The sequence below is a fragment of the Ochotona princeps genome, chromosome Y, assembly GCF_030435755.1.
Source record: "Ochotona princeps isolate mOchPri1 chromosome Y, mOchPri1.hap1, whole genome shotgun sequence".
Lineage (NCBI taxonomy): Eukaryota > Metazoa > Chordata > Mammalia > Lagomorpha > Ochotonidae > Ochotona > Ochotona princeps.
Genome location: NC_080866.1, coordinates 10,627,953 through 10,654,056, shown reverse-complemented (window position 1 = coordinate 10,654,056; position 26,104 = coordinate 10,627,953). Strand labels below are relative to the sequence as shown.

Below are 26,104 nucleotides of genomic sequence, written 5' to 3'. Positions count from 1 at the left end.
CCACCACAAGAATAGCAGTTGTTTCTTTTTTTACGTCTTTGATTGCCTCTTATGTTCTTTAAAATCTGAATCGCAGTTTGACCTTGAAGAGCTGCAGCAATAGTTAATCCTTGAACGTAAGATGGAGTTACCTCAGCACAAGCTTGAACATAGTCTGACAACTTTCCTTTCCTTCTCACTGGCTGAATTAAGGTTTGGCAAGTTGGAGTAGCATTTTCAAAAGCTGACTGTTTAACTATAAGATCTGTAGCTGTAGTGTTAATTACTGTCTGGCTCACCGCTTCTGTGAGTCGAGCTACACAATCTTCAAAAGGCTCCTCAGGCTTCTGTTTAATATTTATAAAACCTGAAGACTTTTGATCTGGAGAAGGCAGGCATTTCCATGCTCCTATTGCCATGGAGGAGATAAGCTGTAGAGTCTCCTTAGGCAGAGTAAGTTGTTCTGAAATGCCAAGATGAGTGCCCTGTCCTAAAAGCATGTCTAAGGTAAAAGTAGGTTTGCCACACCTCGCAGATCCCTGAGACTTTACTTCTGCCTTAGCTAGTTCCTCATACTCCATTTTCCACACAAGGAAGTCTCCTCCTGTGAGGCAAGCCTTGGCAGTCTGAAACCAATCATAAGGAGTCATCCACTTTGCTGCTAGTCCCTCCACCATAGTCATCGTGTACGGGGAGTTTGGCCCGTAGTCAGAGACAGCGTGCTTTAGTTCTTTAATAAGCTTATAAGGCAGTGGTTCCCATTCAGGTTCATCCCATTCGTAGATAACAGGAAAACAGAAAAAATCACCTTCCTTATGTGCCTGCTGCATAACACCCCTAAAACCAATCTTTGCTGGGTCTGGTCTAGCTGGAAAAGGCTCACAAGGTTTAGCAGAACTAGCTGGAAAAGGCTCACAAGGCTTAGTAGAATACCTTGGAGTTTTATCATCCACAGCAGGAAGCCATATCTCATGCAGTTCAACATTTGGTTCTTCCTCACAATCCTCAACTCTTGATCTAGATATTTCTGGTTTCAAAAGACCTTCCTCCTCATCTGTTAAATCCTCCTGCTCATTTTTGCAACACTTTACATTATCCTCAGGACGAACACTTTCCATTGAACCATAAGTGGAGCCTCCCTTCTTGTGTTTAATCAAGGGAGTATGCTCCTGAGGTGGAGCCGTCGGGAGAGATGGGGCATAGGCATCTGTCCCCATATCCAGTGCTTGTCTCAATATTGTCCAAATACCATATGCTGAGGAAGGCATCTCAGCCACCCCATGGTTCTGATACCACCTTTTCATGTCATGTCCTACCTGATCCCATGTTCGTAAATCTAAAGTTCCCTCCTCCGGGAACGAGGGACTAATTGTCCGTATAAACTTTAAGAATCCAGAAACCTTTTTTTGGCTAATCTTAACTCCTCTCTTTTGTAAAGTATGCTTAACGATATCAGCGTATAAGCTGCTGTCGCTGGATGCACTCTGTCCCATTTTTACTTTATAGCAACAGAGGGTACAACACTTCTCAAAAACTGTTCTGACTATTCACCCCTTCTAACCTGACCTCTGTCAGTGGGCCTGCAGCGCCCTAGGTGAAATCCTATCCACCCCGCAAAGAGAAAGAAAAGACCTACCTTCGTCGGGTCACTCACGTTGGGCGCCACTTGCCGGAGTCCAGCTCCAGCCGAGGTTCAAAACCCGCGAAGTGTGCGTGGAGTCGGCGCAAAGAAAGAGACGGACCACCAGAATTCCTTGAAGATAGTGGACACGGCAATAAAGCTGTCCGATTTATTTATACAGAATCAGTTAAACTCTGGCTCAGACTTTTTACGTCATGATTAAATGGGTTTTGCTAAAGATAATTCTGCCATTTGTCTCACCTAAGGCAGGATCATACCTTTTGAATCAACTAAGAGAGGAAATGTGAAACAGGAGGCGAGATCCAAAGATCAGAGAAGGGAAAGAATGGGTTTCCCCCACACCTGGGAAGTTAGCACCCTTGATTAGCATACCGTCAATAGGAGAGGAAGAGCTGTAAACAAGTCCCTGGCGCCTGGGGATGGGACACCTTTGACTAATACATCAATGGGAGAGGAAAGGCTGTAAACAAGTCCCCAGCGCCTGGGGACCGGACACCTTTAATTAACATAGCAATGGTGGCAGCCGTAGCAGTAGTAGGTAAAAAACCTTTATGCTAGAAGCAAATATCAATAACATCAACTTCCAAGCTAGCACAGATACCATACATCAACTGTTAACTCCGCAGGGGCAGACGGTGCCTAGGCAGATTACTGAAAACTCAGTGGGGAAGTCCGGTGTCCCGCAATGGAAAGCGGGCTGCATTCAGGTGATCAAAACGACATACCACCGGAGCCCTGCTCGGCGGGGAGTTCCTTTGCGGCCTTGCCTGCAATGGAAGCAATGTTTCTCACACCTTCCTGTTTTTCTACATCCATCACACGGACCCCGGCACGCTCCCAGAATTTCGCTCACCCGATTTGGCCTCCTGCTAAGGGTGGACATTTCCCTGTATTAGCAACTCACCAGGGTTTGCTCCCCAAATATCACTCGCCAATTTCACTTGAGTCTCTGCAGCTCGGGGCTCCCTCTTTGTCCTTCTCATGTTTCTGATCCCAGTATTTTGCGTTCTTATTTCTGCTGTGTGCTGCCTTTTTCAGTCCAGGGGATAGTGGGGAATTTCTCATAGTGTTCCCCAAGGTTCTTTTCCTCTCGGGCTCACTTCAGACTGCTCCTGTCCCTGAATTTTAGAACCCTCGGTTACATCAGTCTCAAGCTTCCAGTTCCAATGAAAGCTCCCAGTTCCACGAAACTGTATCACATAATACAATGTAATCAATGAATAAAAAAAATAAAATATTAAAAAAAGAGAAATCGCATTTATTTTTTAACATGTTGGCTGCTCAATACTACGTCAATTAATTCCATAATGATGTTAATTGTTGCTGATAATATGTTAGTGGTTTTATTTGACTGGGATGATACTCTGTTGGCTATGCCCTCAGACCAGAGAGTGTCTTCCCAATCAGTAGTTGGACTTGACTGGACTATCAGATGTTGGACTCTATGCTTAGCATATGCTTGCTAAGAGGGTATCTCACTGAACTTGAACTATGGTTATGCAACAGGGTGGAGGAACCCACCATGGGGGGAGGATATGGGGAGTTGGGGGGGAGAATCCCAGTTCCTGCGAAATTACAACACAATGTAATGAATGAATAAATTTAATAAAATAAAATAAACCAAATCCCTTTGGTGCATGCTAGGTGGACTTATGTTTCAGTGACACACTTTCAAGTAATTTGTATTCCATGTAATTTACCTTGGCCAAAGCTTTTCTTTCATTAACAATCTGTTGACTTTGAAATAAGTTTTACGCTACGTAAGTGTAAGTGTAAGTGTAAGGAAGTGAGAGAGATTATTTTGTCTGGTTTATACTCTCCAAAATATTTAATGGTTAGGGTTGCAAAAGTCAAAGTAGAAGATGTGTTATAACCTTTATTCCAGTTACAAGTTCCTAATAATAATTAGCTAGGCAAAGGCAAGTGAAATAACCCATAACTGGCACTGCACAGCAGATCTGCACTGCAATGCCTCAATCGATTACAGAATTCTTAGTGCAGTGGTTGAGTGTCTGTGCAAAAAGGGGGTGAAGCTGTGTCAAGGTGGTTAGAGAGACACCCACCAGACCCTGCCAAACTGCTGGCAGCTACCCTAGGTCCTGCCAAACAAGGGAGCTGTTCTCTTCACACCTTTGAAGTTGCTGTGTTATCCAAACCTACTGCATGGAGCCCAGCAACTAAATCAGCCTATACTAAAATTCTACAAAAGAAGGCTATTCTCACTTTAATCTAAGTCTATCTTCCAGTTTCCTTTGACAATCTCCATCAGTTAACTCCTATTGTTACATATGAGAAGTCTGTGTGTAAGTGTTTCAATGTATGTCGTGAGGTCGTGCTTGTTGTTGGAATGCATCCAACAAGGTAAATCGGGGGTGACAGATTCAAGGTTGGGAATGTGTCAAAAAGAGTATCTAGGAACAGGAGGAACAGGGCCTCTCACCCAGCATACATGGTACCACCACTGAGTCCTCCAAGGTGTTTTCATCCACTCCTTGAGGAAAGGCGAACATCTGTGGTCAGTCTAATCAGTTAACCAAGGTCAGATGGTACTCTTTATCTCTTCTGCAGTTTAATAGTGCTTTGACAAAGCTCCCTTGTTAATTTTCTTTGAACTTCCTGCTTACATTCATGATCTAATTCTGAGTTGTGTTTGAGTTATTGCTTTATAAGTATGTAGGAACTGAAACCCTGAAAATAAATCTTGATAGCTCTCCAGGCAAAGACCCCTGCCCCTTTCTTTTTGATTGTTCTTCTCCCCAATGACGCACAAGGCAAACTTGCAGCATTTGTTGAGATTTTTACAGTCATCAGGAATAGGTCAGTCATTTGTGTGAGAAAGAAACTCAAACTCAAACTTCCTCATGAACAGCAGGAAATATGTTTCTTGGCCATCACCTATTCCTTTCTAGGGTGCACAACTGTAAAAATGTGGATCCAAAGAGGTATAAGGCAAGATAAGAATTCCAGTAGAGCATGTCATTGATCCAGGAATTTCACTGAGATATGTCTTTCCCTATTTTTCTATTAAAGACAAAATTTTAAAAGAACATATATGTTTAACATGCTAAATAATTTATTTCAATGTAAGGAGAAATGTATCAGAATAAGATGATAGGATAACTCAAGTTTGGATTCACTTTTTATATATACTCAATTAGGTGTCAACTTCTCTTCCATCTGTGTAGTTAAATTATCCTATCCAAATTTCAAAGGCAATTCCGAAAGTTTAGTATTTGTTTTTTCAGAATATTCTGTTGCAAATATGTGGAATACTAATATGCAGTGACACAGAAGAAAAAATGAGAAAATAGTTCTCCTCTCAATTTTCAAATCTCCAGCATACACCTGACCTTGCATATATTACAAGACTATAATGTCAAGAAAAACTAAAAATTCAAGAGACTTATTCCATGAAGATTGCAGCATTCCTTTATTGACCATAGGATGAAATGTACATTTGACTCAGATTACAGGAAAATGCCAAGTCCTTTATCATCAATATATCACAGGTTAATATGTGGGGAATTCTGGTTAGATTACTTGCCATACACAAGGGAAATTAGGCCAGATTAAATTAACTTTACTCACAACTGATGCAGTGATTTGTCAGCATTGTAAATCTTACGTCTCTGATAATTTTCTAATTTGGATGAGGAGATTGTCTTCTTTACCAAATTATGTGGGCTACAGTTTGAATTGTTCTTTGGAACAATCTGCTGAATCAGTCTCACAGCGTCATTCTTTCTGTTTCCATGTTGGTGGTTCAAATAAAAACAAGATATCATTTTAACATGTAAACCTTGGCATGTGGTTTCAGCTGCACATGGCCTTATAATGAATTCAGTAACAATCAATGTCCTACATCATGTGGGTAACACTGAACTGCAAAAAAGTGCTTCCTCACAACTCAGAATTGATGTTCAGGGACTCGAAGAGCAGTTAAAGGGAAAAGCCAGATGTACTGAGCTTTCCTTCTTTAGGAAATTCACAAAGTGCTAGAAAATCACTTTTCTTTACAAAATTAGCAAGATTTGAGAGCATGATTCATTCTGTTTATAATCCTGCTTTGTTTTTTTAAGAAATGTGCACAAGCATCTAATAAATGTATTGCTTTTCTTCTGTTGCTGCTGTTGCAGATGCTTTATTTGAGAAGCTCATATACACTTGATACATGCAGACTCACGCTCAATTAATCACGTTCCAATATTTTCTTGCATTCTCTCAATTTCTTCTTCCCTTAAATAGTTGTTCAATATTTATATATGTTACAATATGTACTATATAATTAAAAATACATATACCTTTAATATGTATACATATATACACATATAATGGATATGTGTAATGTATATGCATAATGTATGTATAATATATGTATATATGTATGTTATGTGTATATATGTATATATGTATGTGATGTGTGTATAATATATACATATAACGTATATGCATGATGTATATGTATGACGCATATGTGTGTATATATATATATATATATATATATATATATATATATATATATATATATATATATATATATAAAATATATATAACTCATATGGACCAGTAGGAGATAGTGTTACTTTGGTGTGCCCTGGTTTATTCAGGAGAAACCACCTCTTTGAGATCAGCAGGGATTGTAGTGGCTGTGGTGCACACCTAGTTCTACAAGAGCACTGCTAGATGATTGTATTATAAGGATAATGCATGTCCCTCACTGACTTTGAGCCCAGTTTCTTGGGCACAAACTACGAAGGCAGGCCATTCATAACTGGCGTTGGGAACACCACTCCTCACCCTGCAAGTGGGGCAGATTCACAGAAACGAGAGAATTCCCAACATTTTGTGACTGTTGGAGTCTTCTATGCAAAGACTATGGGAATGCTGTGACTGCATGACAGTGTATGGTGTAAAGCTGGGTCTTCGGGCATTCAACATGTCTGAGATCAAGGCTAAAAGATCTCTATGTATCCAAGGTGGATCATTGCAGGGCTCTGCACTTACAGGCCTACACTGAGGTTCTCTGTGCTGCAAGTGCTGACAGTTGTAGCCACTATGGGCTAATCATGGCTGTTGCTCTTCTGGAAAGAGAGGATGTGATACTGTGATTATGCCTTGATAATTCCCTCGATCGATACACCCCCAGATCTTCACTGAAGAAGTCAAGCAACCAAGTCACAGAGAGTAGTTCAAAGATAAAAGCCATCAGAGGAAAAACCAAAAAGTACTTCTAGATATGCCTAAAACTAAATACAGAAATACAAGAAACAAAAACACAGAAGTGAGTAAGACTCCCTAAAAGGAACACAGCGATTCTTCAAAACTAGAATATTAAAAGAGACATGAAATGCCTGATAGGGTCCCATTCACAAAGCTGAGAGAACTCTGTAAATACCTCGAAAAAAACTTAACCATGGAATTAAGGGATCTTTACAAAGCAAATTTTACAAACTAGGCACTGATTTTTTATTTAACCTCAGAGTTTGTTAGACTTTAATCTAATGTTTCGTGCTTTGCTAAGATTTTCCTATATATTATCACCCTAGACAGAAGATCATCTCGACAACAAAGGATCCTAAGGTGTTCTTCAAGTATACTATAAGATGATCTGATAGAAACCCACAGCATGCTTTCATATCTTTCTGAAATATTTGCCATAGAGTTTAGCTTATTGGCTGTGAGAAATCTGAGTGGAGAACATTTTACATTTCTCAGACTCATTCAACTATGTCATGAATCAGAGTAACTAGCAGAATTGAACTTACTCAAAACACACTTACAAGTCATTCCACTTTACAAGAAACCTAATTTTTTCAGATTTATCCCCCTATTTGTATGTCTGAGTAACAGAGCAAAGACCTGTTGGCTCTAAATTTTTTAGTCTTCAAACTAAACCAAAACGTGGGTCCTCAAGATCCTGCATACTGCTACACACTCCTAGGGATGAAGCGAGAATCTAACACACAGCAGCCTCTCAAAAACGCAGACAATTCTGGAGGGATAAATGACTCTATTAAATAAAAATTAACATATGAGGAAGTAGGGGGGATAAAAGTAAAATAAAAAAGGTGAAATATTCTGTAAGTTGTTGGCCTGATCCTCACTGACAGGGTAACCAAAATGAGATTGAAATAAAGTAAAGCAGAATTAACATGAATAATTGTCAGATGAATGTTGTAATTCTGGATTCAGAATTTTTCTTCAGAAAGTTCCTATGTTAGGAAAACAGTGGATCATTTTAAATGATATGTTATATGAATACATATAACAGAAGCACAGAAATGCTGCAATTTAAAATACTGCATAAATTACATGTACTTATGGTTTTGCCAGGAAAAAATCTCAATAAAAATTAAATGTTTAAAGTATAAAATATAAATACATAATTAAAAATACATAGATATACTATACAAGATATAACATGTATTATAATATAGTATTTATAATGGTTCCTTTTAAGGCATTGTTTATATTAAATTGTCAGGATATACTGAAATAGCAGAGTAATGAACTTAATGACTATTTTGTAAGGACAACACTATTGTGATGATAGAGGCGAAAATAGGCTGTGGAGTACGGGTAAGAGGGAAGGTAAATGCTAGAGCCTATGGAACTGCATCACAAAAAAAAATTAAACTGCATTTTTTAAAATTTGTGTATGGAAATAAATCTATCAGGTTGCTTCTCCCAGGAGTGGATATGGTACTGCAATGTGTCTATTGGGCTGCCTCTAAGAATACGCAAATCACCAGGGACAGACGTGTGTAAAGATGACCACAGCTGGCCCCACTTTGAGAGATGGGAGATCTACTCTGTGTGTTCCTCCAAAGGAAAACCAGAGATGGGCATCTGCAGTCAGCCCTGCAGTTGTTCTGTGACCTGCTCAATGCAGACCTGTTCTCCCTGTAGCTGAGCTTCTGTGTGGCACTATTTCACTCTTAAAATATGTGCAACATCCACAGCTACGATATGCCAAAGGCTGGAATCAGGATTCCATTTACATTTCTCAGGCAGGTGACAGACATCTAGACTCAGGAGCCACCACCTGCTGCCTCCCAGTTTATGTGTTAGTAGTTATGTTGAAGCAGGATCAGAGAGAAACTACTATCCCTTCACACAAGGACATCCTCCCTTCCAGTCCAAGTGCATGTCCTCTCTTGTTAATAATTGGTTGTAGGATGTTAATGCACGGTATTACTCTATCCATTATGCTCCACTTGGCATGACTCAACACTGTGTGGGAATATGACAAAGCATCTATAGAAAATGTGAAATGACATATGTATCTCCAGGGCCAGGTCTGGCATCGGTAAAGCATCACCCAGAATCCTAGAATTTCATTTGGGACATGATTGGAGTCTTGGTGCTCCTCTTCTGATCAAGCTTCCTGCTAATGTGACAGAATAGTGGACGAGAGCCAATGTGCTCTGGCACCTACACACCTGCAGGGAACATCATAATGGCCTACTCCTGGCTTTTGCAGCAATTTCGGGCTGAATCAGCAGATGAGAGACCTACTTTCCTCTATCCTACCCCAGACTGTCTATTCCTTCCCACTCTCCCTTTCTCCAAACCTACCTTATTCTTTCTCCTCCCTTTCCAGTCCCCACGTTACTCCTTCTAATAAAAATAAATGGCTTTAAATAATACACAGATTCAAAAATATATGGCAGCATAAAATAAAAAGCTTTCAGCTCCATTCCCAATGACATTATTTTTCTATACTCTTACACAGATATGCCATAATTGGTGCACCTGCTCACCCACTGGCAAACCCTAGCAGAGTGTCCCTCTTTTTGTTGCAATGGATAGGGCTTTTATATGGATATGCATGCACATGGTTGAGTATAGCAAGCAACTTAGCAAGCACTGTATAACACAATTTAGCAAGTTCTCAGAAAAGAGTGATCCCATCACCCACAAACATTGTAATCATCTTAGTTTGAGCACACAGCATGGCATTTATACACACAGAAAACTGCATGAGAATGTGTTTCTCAGGAAGTAAGCATTCTCACAAAGCAAGAAGTTACTGTATTGGGCTAGACCTGATTTGGTAATTACGTAGATTAAAGACAGCTGGAAAACAAGGGTATATATATATATATATATATATATATATATATATATATATATATATATATATATATATATATATATACATATATGATATATATATCTTTTTTAAAGATATTTTCATTGGAAAATCAGATATACAGAGAGATGAAGAGACTGGGGAGAAGATCATCGGTTCACTGATTCACTCCCTAAGCAGCTGCAATGTCTGGAGCTAAAGCAACCCGAAGCAAGCAGCCCGGAGCTTCTTCCAGGTCTCCCCCATAGATGAAGGGTCCCACATCTTTCAAATGCCTTGCCATGCTACAAGCAGGGAGCTGGGTGAGAAGCAGGGCCACTGGGATTAGAAATGGTGCCCAAATGGACTCCCAGTGTAGGTCAGAGATGAATTTCTGGTGATTCCCAGCAATAGTAAGCATAAATATTAAGGCAAGAGAAAAAAAAAAACAAGAAAATTAAACCTAATGTACTTGTAAGGCCCCATGATACTTGGAAAAGGGGAGGGAGAACAGAGAAATCTACATCACCCTAGAAGGTGTGAGGCAGACGGGAAATATAACCTATCAGGATCATAACTGGTAACTCATAGAAACAGATTCGAATTAGCATTAGACAATAGTAAATACACAAAGGCATATGGGGGAATCAGGAGTAATCCTAACAACCTCTTAACAGGAGGGCATATGCATAGAGCAGGGGGGCCTTAGAGTGGTCAGGCGGACAGGAGGAGGCTTTTATACCAACCCTTAATACTCCCAGATACTCACCAAGGACTATCAGTACCAAGGAGCACCGAGGACTACATCCCTACTGCCAAGGAGACCATGAGGAAATGGAGTGCCTTCGGAGACCAAGAACTCTGAGGTCAACCACCCCCATTTGGATCTACCACATGGGATGGAAGAAGCCCAAGTCCTGCCTTGCAGGATCCAAGGTCATCGGAACAACAACCAGGAACCCTGAGTGGTCCACAGACACAGAAGAACAGTAAACTTTCTTCGGGACGAGGGAGAGGAGCTTTCTCTGGTCCTTGCCTGCTTCCAACTTTGGGTCCCCACCCTCTCTCGTAATAACCATCAGGAGGGCTCCAGAAACCACTCAAAACAAACACACAAACAAACCAACAAACCAAACTACAATAGATAGAGAACAACAAGGAAAGCTTAGAAACAGACAGGAAATGGTTAGCATGGATGCACTTATAACTCACTGTGTGGGACACAAAGTTTAGTTACTCCTCACTAGAGTATGGAACATTTCTCTGCACACCCCTGCTAAACATGCTCACCTAAATTGTTGAAATATATCCAGTTAGAATTATAGAGTTAGACACCTGAAAAACAGCCAGGTTCAGCGAAAACATGCTTCAATGCTATAAACTGCTAAAGACTAAAATTAAAATAGGCATGAGACAGCTGAATAGCAATCTAAGCCATTTTAAGGTGTATAGAACACAGTTGAATGTAAACCAAAATTGAAATGTCTATGAAGAAGCCACAGGATGTGGTTGAGAACCTGCATTTTCCTATTAACATATTGATTAACCAATACCATGTCAATTAATGCCATAATGTTGTAAATGATTGGAAATATTATGTTGTGGCTTTTAATTGATTGCGATGATACCCTGCTGGCTCTAACTTCAGACAAGAGATGGTCTCACCAAGAAACCATTGAACTTACCAGGACAATAAGATGCTGCAATTTATGATTGGTCAAAACTTCCAATGAAAGAATCACAACTGAATTGGAACTATGGAAATGCAACAAGGAGGAGCAATCCACCGTGGGGGGAGGGTTTGGGGAGGGGCAGGGAAAAATCCCAGTGCATAAAAAAAAATGTATCACATAATGCAATGTAATTAATTAAAAAAAAAAGAAAATGAAATAAAAATATGTTTTTTAAAAAATTAGCATTTGTTATATTTCTCTATGCTCATTGTGACATTTAATACATCTCTTGAATTTACTTGTTCTCTTCCGCTGAACACTTTTGTGGTTATTCAAGGCAAAGACATTCAAATTTGTATCTTTCTCTAAGTTGACGTTATTTTTTTCTGTCACTAATACTTTATCTTCCCCTTCAGCTATACCCTCAAGTATTAAATATATGTATTTCCTGTTTTGATTCTGTACTGGAAAGTTCTCCCTTATTCTGCTTCACTTTTTGTCATTTTTCTCCTAGCAATACAATTTCCTTTCTTTATCAGTTTCATTTTTAATGAATTGATTCATCAGGGTTAGCAAAGGTACACATTCACTACAACACAGACCTGGCAATGTGATATTAACAACAGAAAATAGACTCCACAACTCACAGGTACAATCATAATGCTATAACTAATGGCTTAGGACTTGAAAATGAGACCAATACCACTGCCAGAGCAATACAAGTGAGAGCTATCACCGCACACTCCTAGGAAGTAACACATGCACAGTCTCCAGAATTCAAGGAAACAAGATACATCTAATCCCAAGGTTCAAAGGGAAAGTCCCTACCTCATAGCCCTGCCGCCAATAAAAGAATTAACACATTGCCCCTAGCCTTTCAGAAAGCAGTACACATGGAGAGGTGCTGAACACCAAAGAATATGCATTAGTTCAGATACTGACATTTCAGAAAATAGCACACATATACACCTTGAACTCCCAGGAACCATCACACACATAGACACTGGCACACCCAGAAACAGCCCACATGTGCTTCAGCATACCCAGGACACAATACACAACATGGATTTTGACTTTTCAGGACACAGTTGCTTCTGCCTGGAGTTGAGCTATTGAAAACAAGTCTGGCTTTGGTTCCAGAAAGGCCCAGCATAAATGCAGCATCCTGAAGTTGAAGCTTGACTTGAGCTTGACTCTTGGAGGTCTTACTATTCCCTGAGTAGGACACAGATGTGCTGTGCACAGGGCCAGGACTTGGGTGGGAGTAAACTCAGCTCCACCCAAACCAACAGGACCCAAGGCTGAGGTAACCATGACTGATAGTCGTGGCTCCTTCCTCTGTCGTGCACCATCAGTTCTTAGATTGCCAACCAGCACTACTACTTTCATCATAGCATCATCAGAAAGCAGTACCATACAGAATATTCACACTTCATACTGGCATTTTCTGTAATCCCAGACGTGTCACAGGAGGGGACAACAATGGTTAACAGCACTTGGGAGAGCAGGAATAATAGACCAGAGCCCAGGCCGTGACATTGTAGTGTGACCCCTTTCTCCTTAGCCTGTGCCACAGGCCCCTTCACCCTGAGCACCTACCAATCTCCTCAGGGTGATAGAGTATGGGTCCTTTGTAGTTGAGAGACGATGTCCACTAGCCTGAGAGAGCCCTTTGGCCTCGAGCCTGGTGTGCTGCAATAACCCCCACCCAGCATGTCACCAATCACAGAGTTGCCCTTTGAATAAAGTCCAGGGCCAGTCCTAAACTGCCCAACTTGAGAGATCCCAAGCCTCATTCACACAAATGCTTAGCCTCAAATAATGCATACACTTACCCAGGATTAGGTAACCTCAAAATACCAAAGGCACATACTCTTCAGTCAGGCTCATAAGCTTCCCATCTTAGACTCCAACCCTGTTTCACCTGAGACCGCAAATTTTATCCACCTCTGGGGAAGCCCATCATTCTCAGTACAAACCTGAAGGTCTACAAGTTGACATGCTTGGCCCCCTCCTCACCCCCAAGGAGCCCTGAATTCCAGTATTCCATTAACTGCCTGTCTGCCCCACATTCTGGTTTCCATGACGATGCACCTCTCTTTGTTGAGACAGCAGATGTCTAGAGCTGTAGGAATTCAGTGAGGGCAGAGCCTGCCTGTTGATCACTATCTTGCTGGTGCCACAGCCCATGGCTGGGTTCCTGGTTTTCAGACCTAGCTCACAGCAAGCCCCTGCATCTTCCTTCTCTCAGAATTCTTGCTTGATGACAGACTCAGAGGAGTTGGAGTGGGATATCAGAATCACATGTGTCAAGGTTCCTGCCAAAGCAAGCTTGGACACACCCAGCTTCAGCACTGGGAAATCTGGAGGTGAGAGCCTTGGGCACAGTGCTGTGTTAGTGAGGTAGGCACAGAAGGTTCAGGACAGATGTTTAGCATTGGCAGAATAGACAACTGTATTTAGACCAGAGGACATGGCTGATACCTTGTTCTTCTGTAGCCACTGTGATTACACAGCAACCTCTCATGTCTTCTAACATTCCAAGATGCCTTCAAAAATGTTTCCATGTAGTTCTCCAAGGAATAGTGTGCAAAGATTGGCAAGTCAGAGCAGACCTACTTTCAAAAATGAAGTGGAAATATAGCATGCAAGTCACACAGACCTATGCAGCATCAGCCCATTGTGCCTGTGTGTTTTCCCTCCCCTTGTCCCACCTGTTCAGGGATGAATATGGACAAGGATGTTTGTGTTCTGACTATGCAGACCTCTCACCTGTACTCAATACTCCCAGTCCATCCTGGGAGTGCTATGAATCGCTTTGCCTTCCACTTCTTCTTCTAGGTGTATTGCCTAAAGGGAAGATTTTGCTTTAATCTAACTCTGAGAGCCCCCTCAACTGGCTTTCTTATGAGTGCTGGCACTCACAGCCCCTGGACAACACTGATGCTTTTGAGAATAGAGACCTAGTCAAGAAAGTGAGGGCCAGGAGAAATAAGCAGCAACTGAAAACCATTCTTGGCATCAAACTCAGCAATAATTGATTAACACCATTTACTCTCTTGAAAACAGTGCCCATCAGAGGCTGCTGACATAAGATCCTAGAACAGTAACTATGCTATTAATCAGAGAAAAAGTGGAAAATGTATGAACAGTTGACACTTAACATGAACTAACTAATTCAAGACAGTAGTACAACCAAGCTTGTACATAAGTGGTTTGTGTATGTTGTTCAAAGTCAGAGACAGGGAGCGAAAAAGAGACAGAGAGATCTACCCATTTATTCACTCCCTAGTCTGTGCAGATGAACCTGGTCAACATTAGAGACCGGAAGCTTTCATTTGGGTAGAAGAATCCCAAGTATTAGGGCCATTACTTCCTGCTTCCCCAATTGCACCACCAGGTGATGAAGTGAAAATGACAGGTGGAACTGAAACCAGTGCTCAAGAATGGGGTTGCTGATGTTGTAGACTACTCAAACTGCAGCCCAACAATTCATTGGAAGTGTTGACTTTCTTTCTTTCTGATGACTATGCTATTTTTTTAATTAAGTCTCACAGGTTGTTAATGGAATTTTCAGGGTTTTCCATGTGTAAGCTCATGCCAAATGCAAATGTAGAAAACATGTTGCTTCATTTCCAAATTGGAGAAGCTATTTCCTCACCTCATTGTTCTGTCTAGGAAAAGTTTCAGATCAAATAATAATAGCAAGTATGTAGAAACCATTCCCTGTTTCTGATCTTAGAGAAATTATTTTCAATTTCTAAAAACTAACTATGCAATTAATTACAGATTTTTCCGTATGATTTTTATTTTCTTATCAAGGAAATTTCTTTCTGTTCCTAAATTGTTCATCAGTTACATTCTGAAAATCAAATTACTTTATTTAATTGAACACAATAGACATAAGTCAGAGTGGAGGTGGAAATGAAGGATTTCTTTTGTTTTTTGGGTCTGTTTTAAAGATAAAAATCTTCAACACATACACATACATCTTAGTGATAGTTAGAAGATATTTTCATGTCACATCTGGATCACAGGTAGAATCCCTACTCTCTGATCCAAAATTCTTTTCTGCTAAAAGTTTGCAAAGTTTTGAAATATTTATCAATGCTTTCTTGTCACCTTCTAGTCAAACCTCGTCGCATGACCTGCAAAAAGAAACACACCAGACAGCAGAAGGTGAGTAGCTCTTAAAACCCTTTCATTAAAAGAAAATAATAATAAATCGATAAATAATGATCCTCTTAAGTCCCCCACAGGTAAGAGAAGAAAGGACACCGTATACTATTAACTGTCTTCTTCCTCTCATGATCTTTCATAATAGCTAACATGATCAGGAACCTTAAGCAAGACAAGCCAAATAATCGCTACTTCTTGTGTTGTTTTCACGGTATTTCAGACTTTGTAAGGTTTATCATCAACACACACAGTTAAACCTTCCAACAACCCTATGAATCAGTTACTGAAATACACTCCTTTAAACGTTGAGGAATGTGAGGTATAGTACTGTTAAGTGTTTGAGATAAGAGTGGGTGTCCACACCTTCATAGGGACTTTATTTAGAGCAGAGAAAGTCTGCAAGGGCCTAGTGTCTAAATCCTCACCTTGCACACTCCGAGGTCCCATGTGGAAGCCAGTTCATTTCCCAGCTGTTCCACTTCCCATCCAGTTCCCTGCTGATGGCCTGGGAAAGCAGTGTAGGATGGCCCAAAGACTTATGACATTGGCACCACGTGGGAGACCTAGAGGAGGCTCCTGGTTCTGGGCTTCAGATCAGCCTGGCTCTGGCTCTAGCCATCACTTGGGAATGATCCAGTGGACTGATAATAGTTGTCTCTCTTTCCCTCTGGAAATGTTCCTTACGAATTAACATGAAATCTTACTGGAGAGAGAGAGAACCTCCAAGCCTGAAGACTCCAGGCTTTAATGCTGAGAATGTATCAAACAGGCAGTAACTTAAACTTCCCTCTGTGTTCACTCATACATTAAACAGAATTGTATCTTGAACTCATGTCCTCATGCTTGTAGGACAAAACAACATCCTCTTTCTCTGGGTACTAAGTACGCAGTCCTTCCAATGTTTGCAATTATTTTTGTTTCCTGTTGCTTCGACAATACAACGTGACTTTTGAGTGTCCAGTTGATTACAAATATTTCTCCAAAATTTTGGCAGAGTTTGGGTCATGAAGAACTTCCCCAAATTTTCTGGAAAATTCATTCAACATTTTCTGATAAAACAGAAAAGCAAGTCCAAGGAATTCTAAAGATATATATATATCTTATACATATCTGCTATATGTATCATATATATGATATATGTATGTATGACTTGGGTTTCAGCTATAAAAACATGGTAAACTGGTCGTAGCACTATAGATATTACTAAATCAAATTAATGAGTATGTAATATCTCAAAATGAACTTTAGCTACATGTATGCCAATTTACAGGTCAACAAGAGTAGCTGTGGAGAAGTATCTAACAGTACATCTGGGTTCAAGCCAATTGATATAGGCACCAGCTTATCCAATCCCCAAATCAATTAAGCTCAGGATATTGTCCTTTTCAGCTTTTATCACCATCTTAATTTTTGAACAATTATCTGATTTCACCTCTTTCTAACCTCATGTATGCCACCAAATTCTCCAGTTGTATTTCATCCTGTCTGTGCTTTCCTATATTTTCCCTTCACGGTCCACAGGTTGATAAGACATACATTCCTAAAGAAGCCCTACCAACCTGCTTTCATTAATATTGTCCTCCAGATTATCTTTCTAAATGTTATCCTCTTTTCCACTTTCATTTGTGCAGAGGAAATTGAAAACCATCTAGAGAGAAACAGGCTCAAATGATGTGATCTATCCCCAAATACACTAGAAACACAGACACTGCTTTTCCCTTCAGTATTCAATCACCTCATATGTTCCCTTGTTTGCTGATACTTTAAAGAATGCCATGTACCTGAAAACACTTTGCAATCCCAAAGGACAAATGCACTGAACAATGAGTTTAAAAAAATGTTACTTTCTCATTAAAGGGAAAGTCCAGCGGGCCTTTACATAATGAAATCAGTACGAAGGAATCATCAGGAACTGCAAATTTACTAAACACAACTGGCTCAAAGAAGGGCCGGAAAGCAGTGTTCCATCCTAAGGAATCAAACAGCTCAGGACAGCACTCTACACAAAAACTTGGTAAGAAAATAATTTCAGGAGCTGTCTCTCTAGGCCTACTAGGAAGCCCAAGGAAGGTGAAGCTTGATGAGGATGGTCAAGCTGTGAGGGATGCAATTGCATGCTTGGGTCACACTCAACACAAAACAAATAGAGCCTCTAGAAACATGATTATATTTTAAGCTCTTTGGGGATGATCTAAAAAAAAAAGGGTGGGATCAGGTTACTTAGCCTATATGCAGACACTTCATGGAGAGGAAGTCAGTTGTTCTAGGAGTGAAGATACTAGTTAATATGCCTGTTTCCCATGGCAGAGTGCCTGGGTTCCAGAACTGACCCTATCTCTGACTCTAGCAAATTGTTGATATACAACTTAGTAACACTTGGTGAGGAGATAAGTGATTGAGGTCTTACAACCCCCTGGGAAAACTGAATAAAACTTTCTGATCTGAGACTGATTTGGGTGCTATCCAGGTTACTCAAAAAGTGAACCTACCCACCTCTCTCTGCCTTCTGTATACTCTGATTCTCTCAACTGCTGTGTCAATCTCTAGATGTGTCTTTCTTTGCTGTTTAAAGAAACAGATATTCAAACTTCAGGGGAAATGAATTAAAACCAGAGATTGTAATGAAAAACAAATGTCCATGCAGTTTTTCCTTGTCTTGAAAGCCCTTTATTTTATTTGAAACATTAAACCCAAAAGAACTGATAACTTCACTGACTTAGTCTCTCCATCTCAGAACTCAGAAGAAAGGATGAGAATGAAGAATTTCAGATGTACAACTTGAAAGGAAGAAAGAGTCAGACATACAAAGAGTTCAGTGAGACTGAGTTCAGTGAGACTGTGTAAGTGACCCTTTGGCACATCCACAAAGAAAAATCCCATAGTCTGAATTGAAATTCCACTTGTAATTTGGTCTTACATCATTCTGTCTTCTGGTAACTTGGGGTGCAAGACTGAGACTGAGTGATGTGAACACTTGGCTGCTTCTGATGCTCTCTATAGCCAGCAATGTTTGGTATATGTTCCTCATCCCTTCCACTCTCATCTCCAGATTGTGAGAAGTGTCAGATCTGCTTCCTGAAGAGCTGTGCTGCTCATGGACCCCCCGTGTTTCTAAAGGACAATCCAGTGGAAAAGGGACATCCTAGTCGTGCTCTCCTCAGTGTGCCCACTGGACTTCGAGTTGGCCCATTGAGCATTCCGGAAGCTGGGCTTGGAGTATTTAATGAAGCATCTGAACTGCCTTTGGGGCTGCACTTTGGTCCTTTTGAGGGCAAGATCACAGAAGTGGAAGAGGAAGCTGACAGTGGGTACAGCTGGCAGGTAAGAAGCACATCCCTTTCCAGTCTGATGGCTTTTCACCTGCCTAGCATGAGACTGGTTCATGTGTCCTTCTACACATTATGGCATGAGTTGAGCCAACATGATCAGCCAGGCTGTAAAGATTAGCATAGGGCTCGGCGTCGTGGCCTTGTGGCTAAAGTCCTCACTTTGAAACTGCTGGGATCAAAACTGGGCACTCTTTCTAATCCCAGCAGTTCCACTTGCCATCCAGCTCCCTGCTTGTGGCCTAGGATAGCAGTTGAGGACAGCCCACACCTTGGCACCCTGCATCTGCATGGGAGACGCCAAAGAGTTTCCTGGTTCCCAGCTTCGGATCGGCACAGTACCGGCTGCTGTGGTTAGTTGGGGGAGTGGCTCATCAGATGGTAGACCTTCCAATCTCTCTCTCTGTCTCCTCTTCTCTGTACATCTGACTTTGTAATAAAAATAAATAATTCCAAAAAATAAATAAATATTAGCCTAGAGAAAATCACTGGGCTGTTAACAATACAGCAGTGGCAATCTCCTCTATGGGCTTCTACTGTAGGGAAATAAACCAGAATAAATGTGTACCAACACTATGTAAAGTCTCAACATGTGTTGGAGTCATGTAATGTCACAGAACATGAGGATAGAGTTGTTAATAATTCTGCTGAACTACACCCATTTCAGAAATGTATTAACCTATTTTTTTGAAACTCAGATAGCCAAGGGCAGGAACAGCTATGAATACGTGGATGGAAAGGATACTTCTTTGTCCAACTGGATGAGGTAAGAGCCATGGCATGTTACAACTATACAGGATATTTCTCCCCAAGACAAGATCACTTTCCTTTCTCCTTTACTTTCCTCCGTGAATTTTGCATCATATGTCCTCTTTCATGTTTATTCTAATGACCTGTGAATGTCATGACCTGTTTCTAAAAGCATATTCTATATAACTAGTATTTCTTTTTTTTTTTATTCATTAATTACATTGCATTATGTGACACAGTTTCATAGGTACTTGGATTCTCCCCACTCCTCCCCAAACCCTCCCACCATAGTGGATTCCTCCACATTTTGCATAACCACAGTTCAAGTTCAGTTGAGATTCCTCCATTGCAAGCATATACCAAACATAGAAACCCACATCTTATTGTCCAGCCAAGTTCAACGGCTTCTTAGGCATACCCTCTCTGGACTGAAGGCAGAGCCAGCAGAGTATCATCCCAATCAATTAAAAGCCAGGGAACTTGAGCATTTTTTCGTATGTTTATTTGCCATTTGGATTTGTTCTTTTGTGAAGTGTCTGTCCATTTCCCATGCCCATTTCTTGAGTGGCTTGTTTGTTTTGACATTTTGGTTGTTTTGTAGCTTGTCAGGAGCCGTGCACTATAGCCACACTGAAGCCATTTTGAATATAGACCTATGGGACACTGGAAACCCCCGGTTGGCTAGATGCTTGGGAAAGAAGTTATGAAACTAATCACACGCTTAGCTTCAATTGTTCCTAGCAACTGTTTCAGAATGTGATTGATGCTGTACTTACCAACTTCTTGTTACTGATTACCTACGCTATTGTCGATATGTTGGTTACTATTGTTGATATGGTGGCTGCTCAAGAACAATCGGTCTTGAGACCATGGCTTGTGTCCCAGTTTTTCTTTCCCTGAGCCTTAGTTACTGAATAATATAAAAACCCTCAGTTGAAATCAATAAACTGACAGCTTGATCAGACCTACTGTCTTGCTGTCCATTCTTCGTGTCTCTTGTCCCTTCATTCTCTCCTAGGTGACTGCGACCCCGTTGACTGTCCTGCTGGACAGGACAGTAGCTCTTTGTATATTCTATCACCTAAGTAGTGCGTGAATATCTTCTCCCATTCTGTGGGTTACTTTGTTACTTTGTTGATTATTTCCCTTGCTGTACAGAAGCTTCTTAGTTTGATGAAATCCCATTTGTTTATTCTGGTCTTGATTGCTATTGCCTTTGGTGTCCTTTTTAGGAAGTATAGACCTAACCCCAGATCTTGCAGAGTATTTCCAACCTTTTCTTCCAAAGGTTTGAAGGTTTCTTGATGTAGGTTTAGATCTGTTATCCATTTAGATTTGATCTTAGTGTATGGTGAGAGTGTACAGTGAGAGCTTGACTTGTTTCCCATTTGGATTCCTCTGATTGCTTTTTCTTGTCTTATGGCCTCAGCGAGTTCCTCTAGGACTATGTTGAATAGTATTGGAGGAAGTGGGCATCCCTGTCTTGTTCCAGATCTCAATGGGAAGGGTTTCAGTGTTTCTCCATTCAGTATGATGCTGGCGTTGGGTTTTTCATATATCGCTTTGATTATGTTGTGGTTTATTCCATCAATGCCTACCTTGGTAAGGGTTTTTAGCAGGAAGTGGAGTTAGATTATGTCAAAAGCTTTTTCTGCGTCTATTGATACGATCATGTGATTCTTGTTTTTCAGTTTTTGGATGTGGTGTATCACATATATGGATTTCCGGATGTTGAACCATTCCTGCATTCCAGGGATGAATCCTACCTAACCTGAATGAATGATCTGTCCGATGTGTTTTTGAAGTCTATTTTCTAGGATTTTGTTGAGAATCTTAGCATCAATATTCATCAAAGAGATAGGTTGTAGTTTTCCTTCTCTGTGGGTTCTCTGTCTGGTTTTCGGATTAAGTTAATGTTGACTTCATAGAACGAGTTTGTCAGGGTTGCTTCCTTTACTATTGTTTTGAAGAGTTTGTAGAGGATTGGGGTTAGTTGTGTTCGGAATGTTTTGTAGAATTCTGTAGCGTTTTCGTCAGGACCTGGCTTTTCTTTGTTGGGAGATCTTTAATCACTGATTCAATCTCCGCTTCGGTTATGGGTTTGTTCAGTTCGTTTGCTGCCTCTGGGCTAAGTCTTGGCAGGTGGTGTGAGCCTAAGAACTTTTCCATTTCTTGTTGGTCTTCTGATTTGTTAGAGTACAGCGCTTTGTAGTAATTTCTAATTATGTCCTTAATGGTTGTGGTGTCTGTTGTTATGTTGCCTTTTTCATCTTTGATGCTATTAATTCTTGCTTTCTTACCATAACATAAATCACTATGCTTAATAAACAGAACACAAAGATGGGCCTTGAGGAATCTAGATCAACTGGGGCCATTAGACTCACTCTTTCTCTAATTAGCATTGATTAAGCCCTTCCAGTGTCAAAAATTTCTTAAATACATGGAGATTCCATGTAATTGGTGCCTGGCAGTAATGTTTCTTAGTCTTTTGACAATTATACACTGTCAGAACAACTTCAGACATAAGACCTTCAATCGATGAGACAGTGAAAGATAAAAAAAAAAAACGAGTAAACAGCTGGGTTCTGGGGACAGACATTGACAAGCAGTGGGCTAAGGCAGTGACTGTGAAGCCTGCATTCCAAGTACTGGTTGCTTTTCTGCCAAACCAGTGGCTTCCCCATGCATCCAGGGAAGTTTTGGAGAATGTCCTCAATCTTTGACCTCTGTGCCCACATGGAAGACCTGGTTGAAGCTCCTGCCTGCCACTGTGTCCTTTCTGTGTCCCCATTCCACCCGTTCTCCTGGCATCTCTGTCTTTTTCCCCTTGTCCTCTTTGTTTCTCTGCTTCTCAAATAAAAATAAAACACTAAACTTTATCAATTAAGCAAAACAAAATCAAACCTGGGATGTGGATGAGAAAGAAAGCTGCATCTGGACAAGGGTTTCTGTGAGCAGTTCTGTGAGAGGATAAGAAACAATGAAGACTCCTCTACATTTCTGGATCTGGATCTTGGACTCCCAAGATTCAGGAGAAAGGTCCAAGAGAAAGAACTCCAAAGGATTGCCTTTGGGAAAGCTGAGGTGTGGAGCATGTGTGGAAAGCTAGATGTAAGGAGTGTGTCCACTCATCCAATTCTGTAGCAGAAAACTGAATGAAATTTGGAGTTTAGGGAAACTCTGTGTGCTTCATGGCAGTCAAGGTGGGAGTAAGGTGGGCTTGAGTTTTGAGGATGACTAGTGAGGAAGGAAGGAAGAAAGCATACTTATCACAATGAACACTGTATCTACAACTTGCACCTGGGAATTCAGTGATCTCATGAGAGAGGTATATGTTTGCAGGGAGAGCTTTTGCAGAATTGGGATTCAAGCAGGGTGGAGGCTATTACAGAACAGACGAGATTTGAACGTGACAGAGCATGCAAACTCAGCATTGATCTCCACCCCAGGTATGTGAACTGTGCCCGCAATGATAAGGAGCAGAATTTGGTGGCCTTCCAGTACCACAGGCAGATATTTTACTGCACCTGCCAGGTCATCAAACCAGGCTGTGAGCTGCTAATATGGTATGGGGATGAGTATGGCCAGAAGCTGGGTATCAAGGGAAGCAACGAGAAGAAAAAGAAGGGAAGAAAAAGGAAGAGCTCACAACAGTGAGAGGTAAGTAGCACTGTTGTGTTGAAATAAGCAAAGGAGTCCCCTTGGGAATATTTGTGATTCAACTCTAAGGAGTCAAATGTATTGTAAGTGCTGCCAAAGTTCAATTCAAATGTGATTTCCATTTAGCAAAAACAAAGACTTACTTATCAAATAAAAGGAAGAGTTATAAGAGACTCAAGCACAGAGATAGAGAGAGAGAGATAGAAAGGAGAGATCACCACCTACTGTTTTATTCCCCAAAAGCTGCACTAGGGCATAGTATGGCATCCTATGTCTAAGGTCCTCACCTCGGACATGCTGGGATCCCATGTGGACACCGGTTCATGTCCTGACTGCTCCAAATCCCTTCCAGAATCCTGTTTGTGGTCTGGGAAAGCACGTGAGGATGGCTTCAAGCCTTGGGATCCTACACACACATGGGGGACCCTGCATGAAGTTCCTGGCTCAAGACTTTGAATGGACACATCTCTGGTTATTGTGGCCACTGGGGAGTGAATCAAAAGGCAGAAGATTTCCTCTCTGTCTCTACACCAATCATGTATCTGCATATGATATATATAAATATGTAATATAATATATATGTATATATATATTTACATATATAAATGCAATTAGATTTAATGCTGCACCTGCCAAAACTATCTCTGGCTTGAGCCAGGAGTCTGGAATGCATCTAGGTCTCCCATGTATTTCAGCACTTGAACCATCTTGTGCTCTTTCCCTGGGTACAGTAACACACAGGAGATTGAACATGGAGCAACCAGAGCTCAATCTAATGCTTCTACGGCATGCTAGTGTCATAGTCAGTGACTTAAACCAGTGTAACCAAATCCTGACCCATTTTTTATGTCTTTGACTCCTGGGAACAATTGATACCGTTTTCATTTAGTTCTTTTATTTGTTAAATACTTGGTGCACAAAAGTATCCCACAACACCCCCTTTGGAGAGGGCCCAACACAAAAAACTAGTTCTTGGTCACTTTGCAGCTCTTCTACTATGGAAGTTCCCTCTGGATCATGAACAGTTTATTTTACATTTTTTCCATGCTCCCTGCATCCTCCAAAAAAAAAGCCATAAGTTTCTATTTAGTCATTGTTTCAATGGGATGTTGTCATGTGAATTTTGTGCTTAAGACTGTCCATGGAAATGGAGATTTGCTGAATAATACAATTGGGTGAAATATGAGTATGAGCACAGCCAAGTATTTCAGAATAGTTCTGGTTTTCATGTCTGTTTGCCTCGTTAGAAACACCTTTCTATTTACTTGAAAAGCTACAAACAGGGAAGAGAGAAATCCATTACCTGCTGGCTCATTTCCCAAATAGCCCCAACAACAAGGGCTGGACGAGATTTAGGTCAGGGCCAAAGAATTTCTTTCAGGTTTTGCACATAGTGGCATCTACAAACTAAGGCCATAGTCTGCTGTTTTCCCAGATGTACTCTCAGGGGGGTTGCTCAGAAGCAGCATAGCTACGAGTCCAGCAATCATATATACAGGCTGGCAGCACTGCAGTCTGAAGCTTAACGCACCTCACCACCACGCTGTTTTCCCCCATCTAGATTTTCCTGAGTGAAAAAGACTCTTGTGGAGATTTGGGTCATCTCACTGAGGTTGATAGAGTCTTATGTGTAAACCTATCAGAGGGCAGTGGGTATCTGAAATTGGGTTCAGAGAGCTAGTCAGTCAATGGATGGAGTAATCTTTGAAGTGGGAAGGTCCAATGCATGGAAAATAGGCAAACGCTGAGATTGGTCAATTCAGAGAGGCATGACACCTGACGATAGTCTTTCACATGATTTGTGTGACAGGGAGGAAAAGCAATCCTTGGCGTAGGCATGAGTCAGTGGTAGTTAGGTTGTCTCAGACTCAGGAACGGGCATTACTGTCCCTTGCCTAGCCAGAGCAGTAACACAAAACATGAAGTTGCACTTATTTTCGGTTGAGAAACACAGATCTACTCATAGGTGCTCATCTTAAACAAAATGTGTCTTCCAAAATTGTGGATCTCCTGTTGTGTGGCCTCTTCCTTCATAGAGCTCTTCCTGTTCATAAAGAGTGTCAAGAAGGAAATTCTACCCTGAGTGATCAGAGTTCTTTTCAACACAAAAAGATAGCCTCAAGTAACTTTTCAGACAAAGTGCCAGGGATCCAAGTGAAATCTTTGGGGGATAGAGAAGTACAGGGAAACATGAATGAAGAGGACATCCTCAACAGATGTGGTAGAGGTCCCTGACGTCTAAACTATGAAGGTAGTCTAAGAGTGAAACTACAGAATGGTAGTTGGGTTGCATTGGACTGGTTCATTTGTGAAAAGATCTGCTGATACAGACCTTTTGGATTTCTAAAGCTGTCATAGAAATTAAAAAAAAAAAAAGAAGATAATTGACGTATCACACAGGATCACTTGGTGGATGCCAGCTGTTGCTAGCACATGAGGAACAAATAGTAGGACAGGCTTAACCCAAGTGAAAGCAGGTAGCCAGGCTGTTTGTCTGTATCTGTCCTAACCTCAAACCATCTTATTTTGGAAGACACATGTAGTCAGAAATCCATCCTGGTTACCTATGCTCGCTTGTCGTTTTCAGTCACAAGTTCCTCATTTGACATGCCATCCTCAGTTACTGCTGTTGGGACTTCTCAGAAACATCTGCAAGACAGCTCCTGTAACCAAGGAACCATTCTCAAGGGGATGGGCACCATCTGATCCACATAGATGCCATGACACAGTTAAGGACGAGAGGTCCATAAAAATTCCAAACCCATTTCAAAAACAAAAAAGCAGAGGGAGAAATAAGGGCCATTCTTTTTTTCTTCCAGCC

The 26,104-nt window shown here is 40.9% G+C and overlaps 1 pseudogene; it reads left to right on the top strand.

Moving 5' to 3' along the window:
• Positions 1 to 25,889, top strand: part of LOC131478718 (histone-lysine N-methyltransferase PRDM9-like) — a 63,335-nt pseudogene extending 37,446 nt beyond the window's left edge.
• The last annotated feature ends 215 nt before the right edge of the window (positions 25,890 to 26,104 follow it).